General features: G+C 33.1%; 1 pseudogene; it reads left to right on the forward strand.

The window, feature by feature from the left end:
• The first annotated feature begins 1,953 nt into the window (after window positions 1–1,953).
• Window positions 1,954–2,359, forward strand: LOC149545082 (ubiquitin-conjugating enzyme E2 10 pseudogene; annotated as a pseudogene).
• Window positions 2,360–24,028: the final 21,669 nt, after the last annotated feature.

Here is a 24,028-nt window from a genome sequence, read left to right on the forward strand (position 1 = left end):
TCCTTGTTGACAATTTTTTGAGCATATAATTTATCTTGATATCAGGTTAGCTCCATTGTTTTATGGTAACATGTTTTACTCATTCTTTCTCTATGAGAGTTTTATTATCCTTATTCAAAAGGATTTCGAATTTACATATATGATGGCATTCTACTTGTGGATATTTCTCTTTTTGTTCTTTTTTTTTCAGGTAATCCATCAAGGAACCTTCTTGGTTTTCCACATATGAAGAGGTGTCTATGCTTCCACTTGATCACATTCAAAGGACTCATTTACTTCTCTTGGATCTACAAATGTTCCATATGGCTTGAAGACAATCGAATTACTTCATATTGAAGACTAAGTTGCAAATTTTTGTAAAAATTATGGGTTTAATACCCTTTGATGTAATTACCCCAAGTAAAGATTAAAGGGGGGTGTTAGAAGTTGTAATCTTTCCTTGGTGTATTTATAAACCAAGGTTAGACCTCCTTTATTTATTATTATAATATATTAGGATATAAGCCAAGGTATCTTAATATATTTCCTTTTTGTCCTTTTTCCACTACATCTTATTTTGTCATCTAGTGGAATATGTGAGGATAAATATGTATTGTAATTTCTAATTTTAGATTATTCCTCCTTAAGAGGAATCTCACACTTGGCCTCACACACTTATGAATGGTGGCATTCATAGACATGCGAGTTACATTCTAACTCCTCTCTCTCATCTCTATTTAAGAGATGACCCTCTTCTCTCATTTAACAATGAGGTTTCTTCCTCTTCTCAAATATTGTATGAGCATTGCTCTCTATCTCTCTCTCTCTTCCTTCTTAGGCTTTTCATGCCTCATTCATAATATCACAAAGGGTTTTCTTTGCTTTCCCCTTTCCAAATATCTTGTCTCATGGTGTTGGAGCTTGAAGCTTTCTCTCTCCTATTTTATGGTAATATCTTTTCATGCATTTTCTAACTTAGATTCTTTCCTGGTATTATTTATTTACAGATTTCTTTTTCCATTTCTAACATGGTATCAGAGCAGTTTAATCTTTGTTTTGAGTGTTTGCATGAAGGTACGATTCGAAGGAGACTCTTGAGAGAGATTTTACTAATTTCTTCTTTAATCTTCTTAAGTTGGAAGAAATTGAATTTTTTTTTTGGATTTGGCTGGTTTACCGCCAAACCCGTTTAACTTTTGTTTACTCTAATTTGTGTAGGTTACTTCTTATTTTCTAGAAATTTTCATCTAACCCCCTTTGGAAGGCTTGCCGCCAAAGGGTTTTCCTATTCAATGTTTGTTAAAAATTGTCATTAATTTTACATGTAATCTTTTCTTTGGGTTTTGTCGAAATGTAATGTGATCCTGGTGCTCAGTGTTTTTTGGACTAAAATATTGAGACACTTGGTGGATACATTATTGAAGTGGCTGAATTTCCCATACAAAGTCGGTGAATTTCGTTGTGATTTAATACTATATTTGAGTTAGCAAATGCTGGAGTCTGTAAGATATTCGTTCAGACCTTAGCAAGTTAGCTCAAAAAGGGTCCATATGTTGTTGGCGGCAGCTTACCTCTCTAGAACACTACGAAAATCTATTACCTCAAGCTTTTCTCCTTAATCCTTTTAATTATCTCTCAGATACAGGACTAATGCTCCTGCGAGTTGCATTGATTGCCTTCATCGCTCTTCTTCTAACCACTGGGGAAGAAACCCTCTACCTGCCACTAAATAATCTCATCACGCTAAATCTGTTGAAGCTTCATAATTTTACTATTTTTCTACTACCTTTTTTCTGGATATCGAGCTGCTCTTTATATTTTGCCTGGTTGATCCAGGCAATAACTACTATATGTGTATACTTTAAATACTGAAGTTAAAATCTGAAGCTAATGATGCTCAAATTTGCGGATGATGGTGCACTTCAATCCTTGAACTTTTTTCTGTGCAGCGGAAGCGAGGAACATTACTTATCATCATACTCATTTTCTCCTTTCGCACAAGCTCTCTGCAGCTTGTGTTAGGTGTGTGAATGGCGTCGAAACATATTTTAAAGGAGCTCAAGGATCTTCAGAAGGATCCTACTACTTCCTGCAATGCAGGACCAGTTGCGGAGGATATGTTCCATTGGCAAGCAACATCATGGAACCTCCAGAAAGCCCCTATGCTGGTGGTGTGTTTCTGGTTTCAATCCATTTTCCCCCTGATTATCCATTCAAGCCACCCAAGGTTGCCTTCAGGACAAAAGTTTTTCATCCAAATATTCACAGCAACGGCAGTATCTGTCTTGATATTTTGAAGGAACAATGGAGTCCTGCATTGACAATCTCAAAGGTTTTTCTTTCAATTTGCTCTTTATTGACTGATCCACATCCCCTGTGAAGATCCACGGTGCAACAGTGAGCTGAGTCGTAGAGATCACCACTGATCCCTTTTTTTTTGGGGACGTCTTTTCTACGCTGAAGGCGAGTCCTTGCCTTCCTCGCCACCTTCTTCTCTGGGGCATGTCGGAGGATGAGTTTGAGCCTCTTTTCCAGAGGGTTTTTTTGTGGGAGGGTACTATGATACTGCACCGCACGGGGCTTCCTGCTCGCAATTTACGCCTGCCCGAATGAATCAAGCAGTAGCCATGCCCTCATGCCTTCGCCCTTCTCTTCCCCCCTACTCCACTTCCTGCTCCACCACCACGCGGACCGTCCTCAGTATCTATACCACCGCCATTAATGGCCGCCTTGATTGCAGTAGCCCTCGCCCTCATTATCTTCAAAACTTTTTTCAGCCAGCTTCAAGAAAATCGATCACGGGAAACGATTGTATACATTTCTCAGTCAGAAAAACTTGACTATTTTCGGAAACAAATCTTCTACAAGAAAATACACTTGAAGAATTTTTAGCTCAAAAGAAAGAACATGGTGTTGAAACAATACAGAAAGTGCTTGGCATGAGAGGTCTGCAAGTGAGGGTGTTGACCAATCTTGAAAACTTGAATGTTGAAATGAACATTATTGATAATCAAACATCTATGCCAGAGTTACAACCCAATGCGAAGTTCATTATAGATATGGTAGAGGTAGATATTCAGAAGTTTGATAATCAAAATTTAAGGCACAAGTGTGAAGGACAAGGAACAATTTTAGAAAGAGAAGGAGAAGGAGCAGCTTTAGAAAGAGACTACACAAAAGCAACAATAGCTAGACAACATAGAGGATATTATGGGAGCCACTAGATAGAATCTAGGAAAGTGTTATAGTAGGTACTATGACATTGGAATCACTTGCAAGTGCCTTTGAGAATTTACAGTCAAAATATCGAGAGGAATACAAGTTGTACAATTTTTCATGTATTGCATCTACATTTGCTTATAAGAGTATTTCAAGTATTGATACAGTCGCCCTATGATGGCCCCAAGTATTAAATGCTTATAAGATTTTTTCAAGGTTAGGAACCACTTCGACATCCTTTGCATGGTTTAGAGTTAATGCCATTGTGGTAGAGGGTTCTACAAGGGAATTAACCTCATGATTATGGCATTTACACAGAAGAAGAACTTGCTTGTTCAACTCCTTCCACTCAACTCTTTACTGAAGTTATTATTCAATTCATTGCATATGCAATTTTATCACCTTGGAAAATTGTATTTGATCTTGGTAGCTAGGAACAACTGATTATTCATTTTATTGTACCTAATCTGATGATAGTTCTACAATAATTTGTAATCAACCCAGCTAATAAGAAACTAGACCCAATTAACTGGGTTATGGCTAGTTTCTTTCTAAAAATATCTTCTATGCTCTATTTTTGTAAAATTTCTTGTGAACTCTACCCATTTTTCTTGGTCTACATTATTTTGTGCAAAAATCTTGAGGTGAGTCACTTAGCATAGGTTAAGTGAGTTTTATTGTTCTATTATTTGGATTCTAGAATATGTATGCAGCTGGATCAATTTTTCTATTGTGCTAAGATGTAATAATCACCTTAAAGATATCTCTAAGATATACATGTTTAGAAGGAAATATAAAGAGATACATGTTTAGAAGGAAAAGAAACAAATATTTACATAGCCCTTGAAGAAAATCACAAAAAAATGCCACGACACGTCAACAAAATTATGGATCAAGGATATGGAGATCACAAGCACACAACATGGCAACAAAATCGTAGACAAAGGACACAAAAATGAAGTCCTAGAGCAAGGGCATGATAATGAAATGTAGAGATCACAAGAGCATGGAAACAAAATTGCAAAGCAAGGGTGTGACAACAAAATGCAGAGATCATTTCAATAAAATCACATAGAAAGTGAACAACAATGAAATGCACTAATCACAAGGGCATGGCAACGTTCAAAGCTCTCCACCCTCGTTTAGAGATCTCCACCCTCTTTCATGCGTAGCTCTCCACAATCAAAACAAATAGGGACTTATTTAGGTCATTTTAAATTTTTTTTTTTATTCTCACATGAGGGTTGAAATTATGACACCAATGTCAGTATTGTGATGGCATTGAGGAAAATTGTAAAAAAAATTGAAAATCACCACAAATTACATTGCCATCACAACTTGACCCCAAATTTTGTAGTGCAAAAAGAAATGGAGATTAAAAGTCAAGTGTAAGTTCTAAAATCTCTTGTACCAACCATTATTTTGGGAGATTTAAATGGAGTTCACAAAGATCTAAAGTTAGACAAGAGTAGACCTACTTGCATAACTTGATTGGTGAGAGGGGAATGAGGATATTAATGTGGAGTTAGTGATTAAATTATAGAGAAAAAGAACTAAATAGAATAGTACTTACATAGTTCCATCAAGGGAGATAAATTTGCATGCTTTGCATAGCTTATGCCCTACACCAATCATGGAAGATAAATACATTTAGCATAATAAAATTGAGAAACACAAGCACACTACAACACTCACACAAAGATCTTATAACACAAAAATCTCTGATGATTCATACAACAATAGAATCGAATAAGACCTTCCTCATAAATACAAGAAGGAATTGAACAGTTTATTTTCTTAAATGATCAAATGTGTGAGGGGATATGAATGGGAGAAAGATAGTCCAAATAAATAATCAATATGAAATGAGAGTTGTGTTGATGTGCTAGATGGATATAAATGGAGCATATTAATAGAGGTGAGGTGGGATCATTGGGTGAGAAATGTGAAGAAGGAGTGATAAAATACATAAAATATATTTCATCTTTCTATCAAGTTTTCCAACTTAATTATTGGGATTCACAAAAACAACATATATTTACAAGAAAAGGTACTCGAATGATACCATATGGTTAAATTGTATTTATATATCATTTTCCTACAACCCATAGGCACATTTTAATGTTGTTCACTAAAGAAATACATGGTGATTTTAATGCACTTTACTGATGAAATACCTTGTTCAATAATTCTATCATCTTCAAAACCATATTATTTATAATTCATATGTGATGCTAATATTCAATATAATTCTGAGTATATGTATCATGAATTTTTTAGCTAACATAAGACAATTGATTTACATATGTAGATACCTAAAGCCCTTTCATGAGCATCCCACATAGTCTAATGGATCATCAAGTATAAGTCAATACATCCCATAGAGATTAATGTATTTTACCATTTGCAAAATATCTCTCATTGCCACCTATCTCTTTTATTTTGTGGAGTGCAAGTACAAGTAAATAGTTATTTGTCAAATTTTTCTTCCTTGAGAGAGGAAGATGTAGGAATCAAAGAAGAAAGTGAGACACTTAGTATGTCTAAATCAAGGAGATTGACTCGAGGTCAAAATATCATAAATAAATTCAGTAATTGCACAAAATTTTTCCTTTATCAAGGGGGGCCATGTTCTTGTGATGATGAGAGTGAAGGTGACTATGATGTTCCCTTTAGGTACAACATCTATAGAAACAATGGGTCTCTGATGAACTTCCTCCAATAAATATTGATATTAGTGTTGGAGAGAGGATATATCACATAACACCATCCTCATAACATGGTTTGGGCCTATTTTCCATGGATGGCATCAAGGTCTCTTACAATAAGGTTGTTGAATTGATGGAGTATGTTAGACCTTGCTATGATTATATTAGTTGGATGTTGAGCCTTAGATATATAAAAAATATGTGTAGGTATGCACTTGCAGAATAACCAAAAGCTAATGAATAAAGTAAAAAAATAGCTATATAGATTGACAGAAGACCAAAAACATCAGGGAATATTGTAGGGTTTATAAATAGTACACGACAATGTGTGTCAACTAAGAAGTGACCCAATTGCATATTTGAGGTGCATGAGGGAAATTATGTATTTGTATGTGCAATAAAATTAATATGTGGAGGTGAAGAGCTTCTTGTTGATTATAATTTGAATAGCATAGATACAAACAAATCCACTATCATGGGCAAGGTGGTACGTACTATGCACATTTAAAATCAAATCCAATCAATGAATCCAACACACCATTAAATTTATATATATTTCTTAGAATAATAACATGTGTTTTAATATATCTCAATGATTAATTTTGTGAAATATAGGGCTGCAGTATGGATCAACATCCATAGGGTACGCAAGGTAGTGATTGTTCTCATGGGACTTCTTCTTCTTGACAGGTAAAACCCATTATTGTTGTACAATTTAGATACAAGAAATATGTTAATGCATATTTTTTATTATGTTTTTTTCTTCACTATTATTCTGGATTGATTTTAAATATAGTGCTAATAATATTGTTCTTGCAAATGAGTGTTGAACAAGAAAAGAGAAAGGAAAAAGCATTCCACAAGGACCCGCATGATGAGTAGAATAAATTCATGAATTATTTTGTGTCAGTTGTTGATCTTGTGGTTGTATTGCAAAAGATGTTTCATGATTTAGCAAGAAGGTTAAAGCAATTGGCATCAACTCGACCTCAGACTCCTGAAATACAATAGGGAGGATGAGTTGATGCAACTAGTTGAGAATATATAGTAAGAAGTAATGTAATTTTTAATTATAACAAAAGTTCAATAATGGTTTTTATAGTATACTCTTTTATTTTTGTCATTAAATAAATGCATATGTGTTATTTTTACAAAGGATGTTGAAAAGGTTCAAGGGTGATGCCCCAGAGGATGATACTTTAAGTGGTTCAAGTACATCACATGTTCTATCCTACACCTATGTTTTTCTCGAACAATATTTTGTGTAATAGCTCAAACAATCACATTTTTCAGCTCCTTCCATTGATCCTATGTTCACTACACCACCTACTACAAGGAAAATAACTAAAGAGGTAATGTCAACTGCAAATTTGGCAACACATAGCATGGCCATAGATGCAATGAAAAACCCTATTTATAAGTAGATTCCTATTTTTTTCTCTCTTTTTTATGTGTTTAGTTCAGTTGAACTATTATTTCTTAGGGGGAATTTTTTAATATTAGATTCATTTTATATAGGAGGTGATGAGGAAATTCCTGGGTGTACCCATGTTAGATGTATAGGAACACTAAATAATTGTAATCAATTGCTCATGAGCAATGAAGATAGTCTTCCCCTGAGAGTAGCCCAACTTCCAGCTACTTTAAAGATTGATCCTTTCTTTTACAATGCAATATTATACTCATATAATATGAACTAACCTCTCATGCAGTCCCTTGCAGTTAATACTAATCCATTATTATTTTGCAAGGAATAATCTATTTTATGAAAAACTTAGCAATGAATGTTTGTGTATATTTGGGCTGACCAGAAGCATAGGGTATCATATTTTAATTTCATTTCTAGATCATATTTCCTTTGATCAATTTCTTCAAGTAAATTAAAAGGTAGCTTCAATTGATTTATGAATCTAATAGTTTTCTTTTCTTTTCCTAAAAGGTGGAATTTACAAACTAAAGAGTTAAAGGATAAACTCATTGATACCATGAAAACACTTTTTGAACCCAACATCTTTCAAAGACTTAGGCTCCTTGAGAAAGAGGGCCAAGCTCTGCAGAATATTAGGTACAACTATAGGACCCAAATGAAAAACAACCCTTGTTATGAGTAGCTATATTCATATTATTGAGTGGGAGAATCTTAAAAAGGATGCCACTAATGGAGAAATAGTACCACCCGAGGAAAGAAGGTATGTCATAATATTAAGAATAAAATTATGTACAAATTACTCTTAATACTTATGTGATCTAACATGTTTCAAACTTCACATAGGTTGCCTAACACATCAAAGGCAACCAAAGCAAGAAAAAAGAAGCATGGGTAGCGCAAGCTCGGCTCAAGTGGATATTCAAAATTTGTTGCACAAATTCTAAGTATAAGTAAATGAAAAATTATATTAAAATATTTATAAATTGTAAAGAATTTGGTCTTTGATAAAATTGACTACAAAATAAATTCATGATACCAGGCAAAAATGTAAGCCATGGGGTTCTTTTTTTTTTTAAAATTTGAAGAGGACAAGAAATTAGCGTACAGAAAAGGCTATATAGTCGTGGTTGAATGACTCTACGCAATGAGTGGGAGAGGTTCTTCTGTTGGATCTATCAATGAGGTAAATAACTCAATTGATTTTTATTTTAAATTGAATACTTTAGCAATTACTATATTTGATATTAAGTTCCAAAAATATAAGTCGTTATATTTGTTTTAAGGAAACAATGATTATATATTTGTTTAAAACTTTAAAGTGAATATATTTATATGTATTAAAATGAATGATTAACATTTCTCAATATTTTTCTTATATTTGTATGTATACATTTTTTATAAATGCACTAATTATTTACATTGGATTGCAGCCTACCAATCCTAATACACCAATCGAGCACTATGAAGGTGTCAATCCGAATGTGGATCGTAGTACTGAAGATACATACTTTCTATTCAATTTTTTATTTCTAAATTATTAATACATGTAAACATTTGAAATTTAATTTGGTGTAGTAGTAACAATTTTAAATACAATATGTGTTTCAATTAAGAAAACATCTTATATTGTAGTTGCAGGGGATGTAGAGGTTGTTATTGACGAGCATGTTGAGGTTCAAGCTGGTGGGCAAGATATGTGGTTGGACAAGGTAAAGAGAACTACAATGTTCTTTTAAATATTTGAAGTCTCAATTTTTTTAAATTTAACCCTTTTATTTGTTATTACAGAGGACCCACCTTTGCAAAGGAAAGTGAGATCACATCCACGGATGAGAAGAAATATTGATGATGACATGTATATACCTTTGCAACAATATATGGAAAGACCAAAAGAGAAAAAAGAACAAGAAAAAAGAAATGATTCATGTGAACTTATGTAACTAATTTGCTAATGATTGATGTTTATGTCTAGATGTTTTATTTATGTTCTATTGAATGTTCATGTGAATGTGCTAATAAATCTTATGTTTTAACGTTAATGTGAATATTCTAATGAAACTGATGTGTTAATGAATGTTATCATGTGCTAATTCATGAATGTTACATTTTATTAATTGAATGAATAAATTTTAGATGTTAATGGGGAATTTAGATGCTTGTTGGGGGGGAGGCAAATGGGATTCCACCTTTATGTCATTGACCCTGATTAGTAGAGAATATTAAATTGTTCTCAAAACCAAGTGAAGCTCAACATTAACCTATGATTTCATGATAACTAACTATGTGAATCTCTTGGTTTCAGACAATACAAAAGGAGTCCATAGTTCAATATGCAATCTCATTTCATATGCATATGACATTAGGTGGAGATGAAAAGCCCCAATAGGTTTTCATTTTTGTTAGAGGTCTTTAATTGGGTATTTTAAGTTATAGATCATCATGAACATTGTAACTTTGACTCTTATAGAAAGGGTAATGTCCTCAACATGCAAGAAAATCAAGACTTTATATGTGTTGGCTTCCTAAGGACATTCTCTCATCTATGGAAGCTAGAGTTCTAACATGCATGATGGTCTATAATTTTAAAATCTTAATAGAACTATAAAATAAATGTAAACGTGGTGGTTTTTTTCAACTCTTCCTGTTGTCCATGCATATAGAATGCACTTGCATGTGCATTCTTGATTGAGAGTGGCATTCACAAGTTTATCAAACCAATGGTATGATGTCATTCACATCTATAATTTTGCATCAAAAAGTTTAGTTAATTTTTGGGCTATTGTTGCAAACTATACATATGCTTAAACTTAGTTTTGGGCTCTAAGATTTTTAGAAAGTGAATGAATCTATTTTGTATTTGTGTACATATTACCACTTTAAATAGCCTATTAATAACATCATTTTACATATATTTTCAATGTCATCCAATAACATAAATTCATATTAGCAATCAATCAACAGAGGAAAAAGAATAACTAGTATGAGAACTCTATAAATTGTGAGATCGAATACATAAGAAATCTTAGTATTGAACATTAGAAACCTAATGAAAATGTTCATGCATCTGATAAAAACTTATATCTAGATATGGGTTTAATGTCTATGAAAAAAGTGTCTAAGATCAAATGTTTGAGTTCAATGTTTGAGATCAAATGTTTGGCTATGAGTATTGATGTGTATGTCACATAGGATGTTTGTTGGAGGAAGAGGTGTATGTCTTCATGCTAGGTATTGTACAAGATACTAGTCATTCACTGATGAGGAGAAATAATGGAAATATTATTATTTTATATATCATTGTGGCCTAGTGATATTAAAATGCAAGTTGGGGGCAATATAATTTCCATACGTACTACTTCAAGTAATCATCTTTTGAGTAATCATTTACTCCATGGCTTCCTTTAAGTGGTCAGTGTGGAAAGAATTTTTCCATTTCTTCTTCATGTATTTTAGCTTCATGTACTTCATATTCTTTGGGATGATGACTATGGTAATCACTCATAACATAATTTTGTTGTAGTTGCAACAGGACCTTTCTTCATGTTGTAGAATATTTTCTCAAGATTCATGGTCCCTAATCAGGTAAGTTATCTTGTCCCTTATTAATAAATGATTGAATTATGTTGAAATAAAATATAGCAAGTAGGATGGGCACTTGCAACTTGACAAATGATTCCTCTATTTGGGAGATGGTATTATTGTTTGAACCTTGTAGCTTGGATACTCTATGACCTTTTGTCTTTGCAATATGGAGACGTGGAGACCAATTTAAGGATGACCTAAAAAAGAAATGGTTATGTGTATAAATTTTCTATAACTTTTGTCAATTGTTTTAATTTGAAACTTATGTCAACTTTTTTAATTATGGTAGTTTTCTAACATTATATTTTATTATATTTTGTTGCTCCAGTGCTTGTAAATGGTGACAAATGGATCATGCTTGCTTGATATAATGCAAACAAGTTTACTAGGATTGCTTCAAAATATGAAGTGAGGTATGTAGTATCTAGTACTTTTCTAATCTATATAGATAATGGTCATCATTTTTTTGAAATTGTGGATGAGTTAACTTTTTTTTTTTTAATTAATAGAATTGGGCATGTGAAGTTTATTATCACATTCTCATTACAAATATTTATGCTAAGAAAATAATTATTCACAAAGATTAATGGTTTTTTATATTTATTTTTATGGTTTCAAATGTACAAACCATTTATCCAACATCTTGATTTTGCAATGTAGTTTCTTCAAATTTGACTTAATAATGTTAGCTTCTTCCTTATGAATGACCCAAGTCCCAAAGTATGATCATCATCTTGCCAAACCCATATGATATCTTTGAGAGAAGGTTTAAGCTATTGATTACATATTTTTTCATATTATATTGTATCTCCATTGGCTTTTCTCAACTTGACACTACAAAGAATGAAGATTTCACCTCAAGAATCTTTGCAAAAGATACAAAGTTACCTTTTCTTCCATTCTTATTTCCTTGCATCCTGATTATGCAATCTATTTTATTCATATTGAAGACTTCTCCTATTATTCATAAATAAAAAAACATTGGATTAAACTATTTACCATGTTATACTTTGCATGCCACTGTGTTCAATCTTGAAGGAGGAAAAAGGTTCGGTATATACAAATTTCATTCTGAATATTGATTTGGCTATGACTAATATTGATTATAGTATATATAACCTACCACAATATCTTCAATCCTTTGTGGAGGATGAATCCTTGTTGAGTAACATGACTAATGAGTGAATGACTTGACTAGTTGTTATTCATCACTATTAAATACCATCCTTTAAATAAAGAGAATGAGTAGAACTTGGAATATAGAAGTATTCCTTCATGTAATGGGTTATTTTCATGTGATGAATCTACTTATATTCTCATTGGAAAGAGATATATATTCACATATGATAACTCTTCTTATATTCTTGTAGACAAAAGGATTATTTGCATTTTGATAAAGTTGTGGTGTCTATCAACACAATAACACAAAACACATATTCTTGGTGCTATACTATCAATTGTTATTTTTTACTCATATAATAATTGTTATGAATGAGTAGTCATTGTAAGCTCCCATTGCATAGAGGCAAAACCCAAGGTGATTCCAAGCTCACCTTCAAATCTATACTATGAAAAATATAATCCAGCATGTTCCCCCCTTTGATTTTCATAATAATCCATATTTGGATCCATATTTTTCAAAATACCACTCTAGTGAGAACTAAAAACCTCCCTACATTGAACTGGACATTGTTCAAGTAAATTTTTATTATAAATACATTAATAGTATGAATATAATAGATAGAGAACACAAGTTTATCATCTTTACTTTTATGTGGTGTAGAGAAATACCATTATTGTAAGAATCAACTTTCTCCTCACACTGAATTATTAAGTAATCTATTTTGTCAATATGAAGAGAACATATAGAGAATATATTGAACATCTTTTATTGGTTTTGGTGTGTCTTAAAATGTCTTGAATTTTTCTAATTAACTAAAGTGAGAAAGGGTCCAAAATTAAAAATTAAAAATAACATCAAGTCCAATGGAAAATAAGTAAGGGTTCAAAAAAATGAAACAATATAGAAACTAACACCAAAACTAGAAAAAAAAACTAAATTACCACCAACACCAAATAGTACAAAAACAAAAACAAAATAAACTACTACACAACAAGGTAGAAATAATAAGCACATGGAAATAATACTAACTAACACAAAAAGGCATCATGAACACAAGTATCTGTTCAATGATAGAGTTGTTAGTCAAAGAAATATGTTGCTTATCAACTTTTCCATAACCTCTCTTGTAAATCAGCTCTCTTACACTTTTTAAATTTGGATATCTAGAAAGAATTATGCAAGAGAATTAAATAATAGTAGATACAAGAATCCATGGAATACGAAAAAATTGATCTACATAATTCTTATAACTGACCAATAATGTACCCTAAGGTCACATATGGCTCAACCCGATGCAACATGTTCATTGTTGCTTTGTTTACTTTTAGGAACATGCCATTGAAGATCTAATATGAAGTGTCTTAGCAAGTCAATATCACTGGAATATAGTATATACATCCAAACGCAATCACTAACCACTATTTAGAAACAAAAAGTGCAAAAGAGACACGTCAAGCTTAAAAAGAACCAACCTACCTCAAATGCAAAAGTCACAAATTGTTCTTGTCTTTGGATAAATATCATTGATATTGAATAAGAAAAATATGAAATTCAATAAATGAAAAAAACTACTTAAAAACTTATATTAGAATATGGGGAAGACTAATAAAAAAATTTCCTCTTTATTTAAAATAAAAGAGATGTAAATCTATTATAATAAAATTTGGAAGAAAAACATTTGCTCTTTTTTATAAAAAATAGACTAGAGAGCTAATAGTCTACCAAATATATCACTATATAAAGACCAAGAAAGTACAATGTATATAAATACTACAGACTAGCTACTTACCCACGGATACAAATAATGAACAATAGCTTTGCATCTGGTTCAACATAAAAGCCTCCTTTCATTTTGGCCTCTCTCTTCAATCTGGTAACCTTCCATTCATGATTTTTTCATTAAGTACACAAGAAAATTTCTATGGTACATTCCTCAACCCTAGGTGACATGATGACACATCAATCAAAAACCCAAAAATTTATTAAAGGATCCACATACTCCTTGGTGACTCATAAATTGATATAAAAATTGTCAAAAATAAACTAAGATACACACTTAACACTAGATGGAATGGTGACACATCACTCACAAATCAAGAAATTTATTACCTGCTCTATATACTCCTTTGTATATTCATCAACCTTCTTTAATATCAGTTTGTGGTTTGTAGCATTTTCACTTTTGCAACTTCCAACTACCACTTCTTATTGTTCTCCCATTCTTCATTTATTGTCCTCTTCTTGAGAACTAACTTAGGCACAAGCTCTGCCTCCTTCAAATTCATATCTAAAATAATAATAATAATTAAATTATTTGGCAAAATCAAACATTAAACAATGAAATAAAGCATTTAACATCTAACATAGAAAAAAGACCTTTTAAACTTAGATGGAAAACAAAAATATAATCCTTCCAAAAACTATAAATTTGAAAAGAAAAGGTTTGAGAAGACTCTCTTATGGTTCAGAATCTTTAAGCATAAGTTAGAGAACCATCGAAGATAAATGTATATGATGGAATGCTTTTGTGGAAGACCTGTAGTATTAGAGAAATAGATTGATGATTAGGAAGGTCATTCAAATAAATAATTCAATTTATTAAAGTATTTACAAAAATATAAATTAAAAGAGATTTGTAATAAAATGGCATTTGTGAGAATAGTTGAAAAATTAGTCATATATAGAAACCTTTGATCAACTACTTTACTCAGATTAATATCTCGATATTATCTTGAATTTAGAATTAATGATAAACACTTTCAACAATACTATTTTGGAGAATAATCAAAAATAGACATAGAGGTCAATATCTATGAATTGAGATCAAAAGTCATATGACTAAGGAAGAAATTTGTAGGCTTTTGTAAACTTGAATCTCAAAATGGGGAAAATGGAAGTAGACATGACCTCCTATAAAGGTGAAGTAGATTAGATTGTCAGCCATTAAATAGAATTTGACATCTCAACTTCCAATAAACCATGAAAATAATATAAAAATAAACACAAGAAAAATACAAGATCATATATTACTTAACATATCTTGTTCAACTATTTTTATATGGAAGCCCTCAAATCCAATGACATTAGAAATGCTTGTCTCTAGGTGTTTAGGAGAGAATTTGTTTGACATTGTTTGTGACAACATTGATTTTTTCTACTATGTTTGTGAGAGCATAATCCAACATCTACTCATATGCTTCACTTCTTTTCTCAAGCATTTGATGTCTCAAATCAGCTTCTAAATTTTTTGATTTGAACAAGTAGGGGTGAAAGCAAAGAAATTGTACTTTTACTTCATTGTGGAGAGGCCTTGTTCTCACTAAACATAATTGTCACACTCCATCACATGCAACTTCACATGGACAATCTTCTCCCAAACTAGACTGTAGTCCAAATTGATTGGAAGTCTTCTTATTAATTGTAAATGACTCACTTAACTACAATTGATTATAGATCTTGGAGCCTCTCTAATAGCAGATGCAGCCTAGGCGTAACAAGCAATATTTTTTTAATAATTTGTCTAGATGTCACAATTGCAAACACACTTTCTGATGGCTATTTGTCACATGCAAATCATAGTTATCGCAAGAGTGTCACAATTATGATAGCCTGTCTAGACGGATCAATGTTATTTCCATAACATAGTTGTCACAATTATGATGACGGACTTGAAACTTAAGATATTTTAATTCAAATGATGTAGTATCATCATTACAACATCCTCAGCATGAACTCTTACCCCTTCCTTCTTCTAAGTTACAACACTTTTACCCATCATAATTGTGATTGGTGCCCTTGACATCACAATTTGTGACAACAAAAGTCTAACACCTATTGATGGGAGCCAATTTGTGGTTTTTTCACTTGGGTGATGGGTGGTCATCCCAATTAGGACATCATGTTATCTCAATTTGAGCCCAAATGTAGTAGTGTATCTTAACAGAGTGGCTTTAATAGGCCTATTCAAATCTCCTAACAAAGTTTGTATTAGTTGTAAGTTTAAATCCTTTAATCAAGGTAGACTGAATAAGTCTTGTAAGATCCTAATAGGGTAGACCCCTCACATGGTAGATCACCATAAGTGATCAAGCATTGTAGCCCTAACATGCACACTTTATTATTGCAGTAGTGAAAATTTGTGGGTTTCATCCACATCACAATTTTACTTTCACCTTGGAGGGTTTCTGGGTAACCAAATCTTGTGTGTGAAGATTTTTGGGTGTTCCCCTCCCCCCCCTCCTCTAGTAATTTACTACCCTAGAAGACTTCTAACAGATTTCAAGCCACCACAAGTGACCCAAATACAAGGTACCAAGAGCATTCTATAGGAAAAAAATAAACTTGCCTTGCACATAATGAGGGTGGAGCCAAAAAAGCTCTATCACACAATAAAAAAAAAAAAAAAAACAAAAAACAAAAGAAAAATTTGAAAAACAAGCAGCAAAATAATGCCCAAGAAGGTGAGATGAACAAAAAAAATGGGTTCTGGATGGGCAAAGAAACTAAATGGATAGGAAAAGAAAAGCTAATAAAAAACATAAAAGTTAAAGAATAAATAAAAATAGAAGGTAAAAAAACCAACCAAGAACACTAACTTGTAGGGACATTGTAGTGCTAGGACCCCTACATGTCTAAACATCAACCAGAACTAGCAGACCCACCAAAGCACTTGTAGAATTAAGAAATGATCACATGCAAGCAAAGTGGAAACCCAAAAAGAGAAATTTTACTTGCATAGAACAATTGTGATTTTCAAACAAAGTGACAGTTAACCCCTTTAGGTATCATAAATAACTTGTTGATCATAGTAATTAAAGGGTGCATCAATCATACTTATTCCTCATTAATAAACCTTGGTACCTCTCCAACCTAAGACCACATAAGTCTTTTCTACCTATGGAAGACATGAGGGAAGGGTTCCTGATAGGTCCATAAATTAATTTTCTCCTTGTCCGTAGACCTGTGGTACGAGGTCATGGATCCTTACTTCCTTCTCCCACACAAGAGGGAATAGTGATCTAGACAGGGATGTGGGGACCCAAAACTATAAACTAAAACAAACAACACAAGAATTGTCTCAAATGAGACAAGACAAGAAGAGAAAAGAGGGTACCTAACTTTTTTTCTCAAAATATAGGTATGATTATGCATGACATAAAAAATGGTGACTTTACTGGGAAAATGCCTTGCATTTGAGAACTCTAGAGCTTATCGTTTAATCAAACTGGTCTCTTATCTTTGTGAAGAAAATTCCTTTATGCATGAACTCTAGATTCAAACATCATAAATCATTGTAATCTATTAACTTACTAATGTCAATCCATGATGTTTTTTCTTTGAAAGGGGGTATATCATTTAACTCTCAAGGAAAATAAAGAGACCAAGCTCACTCAAGACTTTCTTTGAGCAACTTTTATTGAATATAATGCAATTTTAGGAATTGAGGATTCATTTCCTCCATATATTACTCTATGCTTTCAAGGTGTGGGAAGCGGTACTTCTTTCTTCAAATTTAGAAAATTTAATTTGTTCACTTGAGGGTACTTCTTTCACCATCTCATCCTTATGCATTTTCCCACTTTTATCTCTAAGAATTAGTTAGTTATGTATTTCAAGCTAACATTCATGTCATAAGCCAATTCAAAGAGTTGGGGACAGATGAAATTTTTTTTGTTATCACATACAAGAGTGAAGTGCATCTTGAATCTAGTAGTAATTTTCTCCTTGATGAATTGGATTACTACATCTATTATGTTGTTTTTGCACAAAATGGCCTCAAACCATTTAGTGCAATAATTTATTATTATTAGCACATACTAGTGTTTGATAGACAAATTAGGATTTATATACCTAATAAAATCAAATGCCCATTAAGTGAACGGTCTAGCCTAAAAAATTGGTTGAATAAGCATTGTAGGATTTTTCTCTTTGGAAGCAATGGTCTAACATGTGTGGCATTTTATCATGTGATTGTGGACATCTCAAAATAAGTAGGCTAATAATACCCAACCTTGAAGATCTGATAAGTAGTTGTATCAAAAAATATTTGCCTAGTTCTAAACTATCTATGGAATTTGCCAATTATTTTTCTGACCTACTCCTGATCAAGGAACTTGAGGTATATGTATTTGAACTTATGGTAGAACATGGTCCCACCCTTAATCATGAAATCTGCACTTTTGAGTTGGAGCACATGATATTTATGAGATGAGAGTCCCTCTAGGAATCTATTATGCAAAAATAATACCACCGAATCCATATACCATGGGTCTTGAGTCAAAGATTCCATGGTGTAAATCTAACATTCAATTTTTAGGTCTATGGAGGTCATACATTTTGGCAATCTCTACCCATGGACTAGTTGCATGGGTTGTATTTCCAAGTCATATTCCTAAAGAATGGCCATCCACTTTCCTTTTCTTTCACCGAGTTCACTTTTCATTATAAATGATTTGATCACTTGTTCTGGCATGATTGTGTGTACCTTACTCTAGAGAATGTAGTGTCAAAATACTTTTATTTCCCAGGAAAGGGAAAATTCCTATTTCTGAACGGTGGAATATTACATTTTGGCATTCTTGAAGGGGGATCTCAAGAAAGAAATGGGCCTCTCCTCTCCTTCTACCTTTTGGGTTAATACAATAGCGGTGGAGTGTGTAGAGGCAAATTAATAGATATAGAATGGGAGATTATAGACTTGGATACCCAGGAAAATATCTTTCATTATAACCTATTTTATTTGGGTAAAGGAATTTTTTGCCTCTAGGCTCTACTCAATATTGTAATCCTTTTTCATCATGTCTTTGAGTGGCTTTACAACTTTTGCAAATCCTATGATGAAATTCCAAATAAAGTTTATCTTCCCATGGAAATATCTTTTTTCCTTATTACTCTTGGGCATCTCCAAGTTTAACATAGACTCTACTCTCTCAAGGTCAATGCCAATACTCTTCTTAGAGATGACGCATTCCAGAAACTTTCCTTCTCTAACCTTGAATATGTATTGGTTGGGCTCAAGGAGATACTGAATCAGAAACATCTTTCACAAATATTTTCAAGGTGGGTAGGGTGATTGTGCATGTCCCTCGAAAAGATCATCAAATCATCCATATAGATGATTATACATTTGTTAACTAATCCCTCAAAGGTCATGTCCATTTTTTTCTAAAATATAGCCCTAACATTAATCAACCTAAAGGGAATTTGTCTCTAGGGAAATGTCCTCCACACAGTGAAGGATTTGAGCAATACAAATTCACAAAACCTGAAGAACACCTGCATGCATGAACTTGTCGCAAAGAAGAAAAATAAAAGAAGAGGCAAGGGTTTTGTTCTAAGAATATGAAAAATTGTATTATCATATTAAAATAATAATAGATATTTAAAAAATATCAATCCTTATAGAAGGAGATCAAAATCCTAAAGTGAACCCCTAAGAGGTAAAACACATTTAATAATTACTAATTAATTATTAAATGGAAATGCAAAATGCATAAAATTAAATCTTAAGAAGGGAGTAAAGGTAATTTAATAAATTAAATTAAATTAACACTTACTCAACCATGATTTGATTATAAACTAAATATTCATCCAAGAAGGACCTCGTCTGTCCACTATTTACAATTTTCATTAATTCATTGAGTGAAGGAAAAAGATAGTTATCCTTTATAGTTTCCTTATTCAAGTTCCAGAAGTCTACACATAATTTGATTTCTCCACTCTTCTTCTGGATTGGGACCATATTGGAAACCCAAATGGTATGTCAGGTAGGAAATATTATCTTTCCAAATAGTATCTTTTTAACCACTTGATAAATCAAGAGCTCAATCAAGGGATTCACTAGTGTATATTTCTGCCTAATTGGTTTAGTGTCTAGCTTGAATGGAATAGTATGGGTCATCACATATGTATCAATGATTTTCAATTCTTCATAACTCCATGCGATAATATCAATTTATTCTCAAAGAACCACAGTAATCTTCCCCTTTTTCCTTGAGGGAGGAGGAGGTTCCTATGAAAAAAAATTTCTCTTCAGTATCTATCCCAAGGTTGACGTTTTCATATTTCCATCCCTTGGGGGAGGGAAGATTTCTACCCTTGATCCAATTCAAAAATGCATTCAAGGGCTATCATCCCCTTTCGGATGGTACTCATAAGCAGATCAAGGATCTCTCACTATCATTTCTCTATCCTATATCTTCATGTTCTTCCTCTTCAAAGATCCAGTCTTCCAATATTTCATTGTCTATCAAGAAGGAAAGAATATGTCGATCATATTCAAAATGTGAAAGTGTTTAATGTTGTCTTGGATAGATGGAGTCACTATCATTTCTACCAAAAAGCATTAGAGACAAGAATTGACCATTGGATCAAGTGTCTTGGGAGAAATGAAAGGTCATACATGACATAATTATGTTCTCATAGGATGAACTCAATTCCAAGTAGTTAAAGTCCTCAATTAGGCCCCAAACCTAGTTGTGGTAAGCTGCTAGCCATTTTTCATAACATGTCAGCTAAATCTAAACCTGTTTGATAATACGTTTTGAATGTCTCGAGGCCTAGAGGTGGGTGATTCTCTTTCATGAAGAAAATAGGAGGCCTAAGACAAAATATATGTACTAAAATATATTTTTTGAGCATTCATATTATAACATATAGGAGGCAAGGAAAGATCTTCCTCAATTAATTAATTCTACCCCTATACTTGATCTAGCTTTGGCTTGAGATCCATCAAATTTCAATGTCCATAGGCTAGCATTTGTAGGTAAAGGTTTCAAAAGTAGGGTAGAGAGTAGGACTTGGTGGGATGAAGGATATTTTGACCTTTCCTCTAAGGTGAGGGACACAAATATCAAGGATACCTCTGGAGGTGATACTATGATGACCCCTCAATGTTTAACCCTATAATTATGATCATTTGAGGGCCATTTGGCATGAGGATCTCTTCTTATAATTCTTCCTTGATATGGTCAAAGATGCAAAAACAATCTATGTTAACACATGGCTTGCATTCTAACTCATAATTCCCCTTGCAATGGATTTTGCACCACAAATCAAACATGAGGCTAGATAGGGTGATGGTCAGGTCCTTGTTAGGAAATGTCACTCTTGGAATGATGTCTTGAATCCTTTATGTGATGATCATGTCCTTGTCAAGAAATTCCCTAGTCAAGGTCTCCATGGCTTGACAAAGGCCATGTTCAAGTTGAGAATCGGTGACTTTAATCAACTGATCATAATTGATGAGGGCATGTTTCATTTGGAGCTTACTATTAACCTTGATTTGGTTTTCTTCCCCCCTTGAGGGAAGCCATAAGTGGGAAAAGTCCATAGAGATGTAACCATTGAGATCTTTTGACCTATTATGTCTTAACAACATCTTGTAGGTTTTGGGGATGTTTACAACTTGGATATCAATAGAACTAGACATTTAAGGTTCTTGGACAAGTTTGATTTGAATATTCTTTAGCTTACCTGCCATTTTGAAGATGATTTTATCAAGGTGCACTACTACAAAATTGGGAGATATGGGGACCAACTCAAGCTTCTTACATATGGATAAGGGCATGACATTGCTAGAAGCTCCAAAGTCAATCATTAATTGTGAAAATATTTCATGTATATTTTTAGGCTTAGCAGAAAGGGAGGATCCTTAGTGTTGTGATGTGGAGCCTAATCATACTCATAGGTCAATATTTCCCCACTTTATTTGGCATTTTTTTCCTCTAGATTTTAACACATGGATTTTGGGGCACTACTCCTAAGACAGGGTCAAGGGACAATGCCTAATATTGTAAAAGGCACTAGCTACTATTTTTCTATTGGACAACTTATTCTAGCATGGAAAAAATCTTGTTTAATATTTCTTAGGGTTAGGGATTTCATAATGTATGATGATATTGTATCTTCTTGTGGTGGTATTGAGTTGTAACAAATTACATATTGTAATTAGGTTATAATCACTAGATAATACAAATTGTAGCTTTGTGTCTTGTGTTATTTTATGTGTAATTTATTATTTTCTAATATTGGTTATATTTTATGTAATTCTTATTTTTTTCTCGTTAATCATAACAAGTATTTCCATAAAAAATGGTTACATTGGCATCATTGAAAGTCACACTCTTTACGACATTATGATGCATATCTAAGAGGTCAAGTTGTTGTATGAGGGTCTTCTTCTTCTCAAAGAAACTCGGTATTATGTCCATTATGAACATAGTTGTGTTAGTGCTTTGCATTACCCTCTTGATGTAGAACTTCACTCTCGAGGACCTTACAGCCTTCATCATGGAATCATGAAGATATGAAGTCAATCCCTTAGGAGGAGGAGGATTTATGTTAGTGTGAGGGTTGGGAGGAATATATGTGTTCTTGGGTGGGACTAACATCATGAAGGGGTCCTTGTTAAACTAGCTCCTCATGGTATAGGGATGCCACAAACTAGTGAAAGAATTGGCCTCATAAGCTAGGATCAAGTCATTGAAGAAATCTTGGAGAATAGGTTCATCCTCATCCAATTCATCTTTTCTATAGTTGAAGCCTATAGAGACATCTATTTGGATTGATCTTGTTGATCTAAGCGAGATATTTGAATTATCTTCTCTAGGGTGGCACATATGGCCTCTTAGTGCAACTCATTTTCATGCAACCAACAATAGAATTGTGTGAGATGGGCAGAATGACTAGTTCGTGCATTGCCCTAATGGTCAAGCTAGCTTAGGGGATCACCTTCATTATTTGGCATTTTATTCCACTGTCAATTACCTAACCATTAATTATAGTTATTTTTGTTGGATCCTCTAGGAACATAGTTTTAGGAACCTCTTTTCCATGAGAATATGTTCTCCTTATGTGAGGGAACATGCTATATCTTCGTTGTATCCTTATCTAACTTCACCTATCTCATGCCATTAGTCATATTAGTATTAATCCTCTAAAAGGTTTCCATCTCGATCACAAGGCATGTAACTTGATCATGTAGTTGTGAAGATTGTATTTTTATGCCTATCAAAGTGATAGGATTCACAAGATTCCACCAATTGGGTTGACTAAGAAAATGAAAGTGACTTCATACGATGATACAACCTATGGGGATAAGGTAGGAAGCATAGTCCTAGGTATCTAAGGTACCATTTTTAGAGTCTAGCGAGAATACTTAAGAGATGGAAGATGGGAAGATTGTGGTGAATAAGCATAGGAGGAGGTCAAATAGGCCTTAATTCCCACTATAGGGATCATATTATAGCTACTCAGGTGAGGATATACTTTAGATTGAGGATGACATTGCAAATTTAGTTGTGAGTCTATCAAGTATTCAGTAAGATAAAAAAACACTTCCAAGTCCTAGGCATATAATTTTGCAAAGGTATCCCTATCTCCTTGAGGTAAAATTTGTATGATAAGCATTGACAAAAATTGGTTTATAACATCCAAGAAACTCCTCAAAGTGAGTTATGGAGTCAATGTAAAGGCATTCAAACATTATCTGAGGGCATGTTGGAACCAATTATTAAAGGAAGTAAATCTTCTTTTGGTTATTTATACATTCTAATTAAATGAGAAAAGTGTCAATTTGGGACTAAAAGTTCATGAGGAAGGTCCACTCCATTTCAACCCATATGCTAATGGAATTGGTAGGGAGGTTAAGGTACCAATTTAGCTCATTGGGATGTAGGGTCATTGGGAACATGCAACAAGCCACATCTTTGTTATCGACCTTGTTTGTAACCAAGGTATCCTTAAATGCATAGATGTACTCTTCTTCCATCTGAGGACACAAATGTTTAACCTTTGGGCATAGTTTCTTGGGGTGGGATAACATGGCATCCATTGTTTTCAAGTGGGTTAGGGGTGACAATTATTCCTTGAGAAAAAAAAAGTTGTTTTGGGATAGCCATTGTCTTGGTTGGTAATGGGGATGTAGATGTACCCTAAGTAGTAATAGGTTGATACATTGCGCCTTATTTTTCTCTTTCCATTTTTTTT

The sequence above is a fragment of the Cupressus sempervirens genome, chromosome 8, assembly GCF_028749045.1.
Source record: "Cupressus sempervirens isolate cs-2001-9-10 chromosome 8, ASM2874904v1, whole genome shotgun sequence".
Lineage (NCBI taxonomy): Eukaryota > Viridiplantae > Streptophyta > Pinopsida > Cupressales > Cupressaceae > Cupressus > Cupressus sempervirens.